The sequence below is a fragment of the Populus nigra genome, chromosome 9 (genome assembly GCF_951802175.1).
Source record: "Populus nigra chromosome 9, ddPopNigr1.1, whole genome shotgun sequence".
Taxonomy (NCBI): Eukaryota; Viridiplantae; Streptophyta; class Magnoliopsida; order Malpighiales; family Salicaceae; genus Populus; species Populus nigra.
This window is the reverse complement of record NC_084860.1, coordinates 2,342,072-2,345,712: the sequence shown is the minus strand read 5'-3', so window position 1 is coordinate 2,345,712 and position 3,641 is coordinate 2,342,072. Positions and strand designations below refer to the sequence as shown.

Genomic DNA, 3,641 nt, shown 5'->3' with positions numbered 1-3,641 from the left:
TTTTATACATTTGCACATATGTTTAGGAAAATTGATATTTTTGGGTTGGCCTTTTTGTGACACAATTCCAAATCTATTCATCTTAGGTGATTAGTTATTCTTTAAATATATTCAACACACGAATGGGACTAGAACCAGATGGATTAATTAGGCTTGTTTAAAGCAAAAAAGGATAGAAATGAGATTTCTTAATTTTAATTTAAAAAGGTAGTTTCTCTACTCATCAAAATCAATTTTAAAATGGATTTTTAATCATAATAAAAATTCATTTCTAAGAAGGTAATACAATTAAATAATGATTTAAACAATCATTAGATCCAATTTTTTTAAAACATTACCAATTTTCATTTATGTTTTTCTATGTCTATTTTAATTATTATATTAATATTTCAATAATGATATTTATGTTCTTTCATAATATGAAAAATCTCACTCATTTGGTAAAAAAAGAAATATTTATATACATTTTAATAAAAATTACTCTTTCGTTAATTAATTATTCAATTCATTAAAAAATATTTACTCTAATTCATTCATTTTTTAATTATTATAAATTATTAAATTGTATAAAAAAAGTATTTTTAAACAATTTACACACACAAAATTGTGTGTGTGTGTGTGTGTTATAAAACATAGTTGAAAATTAGTAAAATAAAAAAATAGATCAAAATTATAAAATGATTCAAGAGATATTTATAGAAAAAGAAAAAATTAACTTGAGCCCCGTTTGTTTGCTGGAAAATAGTTTACTTTTGGAAAGTAATTTTCTTGGAAAGTGGATTCATATAAAGTGAATTATTTTTTGATACTTAACAATGTCATGAAAAATAAATTGAAAAACACTTTCCAGTGTTTGGTTATACCATGAAGAATGAACTGGAAAATAAATTATTAATTTTTTTTTTATTTTCAAGTTTATTAAAATAATGAGGAACAAATCTTACAAATTAAAAGGTTGAATGAGAATTAAATTAAAAAAAATCTTATTTCATAAATTATCTCAAATAAAATAAATAATAATCAAAATAATAGAGATTGAATCTAACAAATAAAAATATTAAAAGATAATGAAATTAAAATAATAATAATTACAATTTCATTAATTATTTAAAAAAGGGACCAAATTTGATAGATAAAAAATTTCAATTAAAAAAATAATAAGAGAAAAACAAATAACAATTATAAAAATAAGGACCAAAATTACTATAAAAATAAAATTAAATCAAATTCTAAGGGATGAAATTGAAAAAAAAATTCAAAAAAAAATATAGCAATCAAAAGTTTGAAGATCAAATTTGATATAATCAGCAAATAATATGATATTTCTAATTTTTTTTACAATTTTTAAAAAGTGTTTTCTGTCTAAAATAAAAGGAAAATACTTTCTTATAAACCAAGCAAAACTTTTATTTGACTGAAAAGTGTTTTTTGTTGATTAATTTTTCTAATAATAAACAAATATAGAAAAGTTTGTAAAGTAATGTTTTAAAAAATAACTTTTTATAAAACAAACAGAGTCTTGGTTGTCTTTTTTTCATGCGGAGACAAAAAAAAATAGCTAAAAACTTTTCAAGAGAGATTAAAAAACGCAACTAAACACGTATTTATTATAGTTATATTTGTTTTTTATACTTCAAGATAATAATCAAATATTATTTAAGATTACAGTTCTAAATTATAGAGAAAACAACTAATTTATTCTAAAAAGTCAATAATTCATATATTTTGAAATTCTCTTAAAAATAACACGCCAACTATTCTATATAGTAGCCAAAAACTGGCATAGAGAAAAAAAAAACCGAAACTCACTCAGAAAATAAGTAAAATATAAAAACAACAAAACTGGGTCTATTGTATCCTCCCGGAAAAACTTAAGCATAATTCACCAGTCGAATAGAAAATTATTACTATTTTTATTAGACTAAATATTTGACACATTAAAACTTTTTATTGGGCTTTACTTTGTCTATCCAGTTCATAAGCACATTATCAAGACATTTCACATCATTATGCGTTAGGTCTTTCATATTCGCCTAAATGTTTATGTGAATAGTTGAGCCTGGACTTTAAGTTTTATGGTGGATGACTCTTTCTCAAGTTTATACATTGTTCATCAATGCTCCTTACTTGTAGCCCGTCTCTTTGCCTCTGTCGAGTGACTTGGGCTTCAGAATATTTGCTAGGCCATTAGAACTCATGAAGTTTTGATATCATATTAAAATTAATTATTTAATTTAAATTCCATCCAAAAAAAAAAAAACTTAAACCTTACTATGGGCGTTCCATTTAAACTTAAACCTCACATAGGCTAGTTTTGTTTGACTTCAATTTTTATATTGCTAAGCATATCCATATGGAGCTTAATTAAGAAAATGATTTCATCCACATCCATTTTCTATAGCTAAGCAAATATGATAAGAACAAGTACAGCTAGTTTTCATTGACTTCAATTTTGTAGTGCTAAACAAATATATAATAATGCATTTACGATATATGAACAAGTACAGCTGGTTTCATTGTCTTCAATCATGTAGTGCTAAACAAATTCTACACGGCATGATTACATTCCACAAATGCAACGATTTGAGAGTTTTGATTATGATATGAACATAAATAGAGAACATATCCCATTCATGACCTCTGCCCTTCGTTTCCCTTGGACTCAAAGTATGGAATTGTTAATATTCATTATATTTTCAACTTTTCTGCTGTTATCTAGCCCTTGCCATGCTGACAGTAATTCCGATCTCGGTTCGCAGTGTACTGAAGTTGATAATGCTACCAATAGCAGTGAATACCAAGCCAATCTGAGCGAGCTGCAGAATTCACTTGTTGCTAATGCGCCTATCCAAAATGGCTTCTACACGACCGCAGCAGGTAAAGGTGCTAACAAGATTTATGGCCTTAGACAATGCAGAGGTGATATTTCTGCCACAGACTGTGCAGCCTGCATCAAGAATGTTACCGTAGTACAAGGCTGCTCAAACAGTAAAAATGCGACGCTTTGGTTTAAGTGGTGTTTCCTAAGGTATTCAGACCGGAGCTTTTTCGGTGAATTGGATCAATCAGGAATGGTGGCAACTTACAATGACACCAATTTTGAAGATGCAAAAGTGGTTTCTGAAGGACTTAACTTCACAAAAAACGCTTGCTTCTACAACTCCCAACCAGCCCTCGATGTTCTATACCGCAGTATTGGATGCTGGACAGAGTGGGAAGAGGTATGGCATGGCTCAATGCACTAGAGATCTCAGCAAGAGGGACTGTGGCAAGTGCTTGGATTTCCAATTGGCGACATATTTAAATATTATTGGAAATAAGAGAAGTTGGGATATTTATGGATCTAGTTGTAGAATGTGGTACTATGACTACCAGTTCTACTTCAACTTTTCAACCCCTGCAGCCAAGGGAGGTGAGTTCTGTGAATTATTCAAATTGTTGCTCTCTGTGTCTCTTTGTTTGTTTGAAATTTGATATGTATTTTTTTTTTGGAATTGTCGATCCAATTCCTGATTTGATCGTAAATTGGAATTCAAATATACTTGTCACTTGGAAAAATTGCAGGTTCCACAAGATCCTCACCGCATCGAGTTGCAATTGGCATGGCCTTTCCAGTGCTAGTGTTTCTGTTAGTTCTTTAA

At 28.2% G+C, this 3,641-nt stretch overlaps 1 pseudogene; it reads left to right on the top strand.

Annotated features, from left to right (window-relative positions):
- The first annotated feature begins 2,569 nt into the window (after window positions 1-2,569).
- On the top strand, window positions 2,570-3,641 carry LOC133703631 (cysteine-rich repeat secretory protein 38-like; annotated as a pseudogene).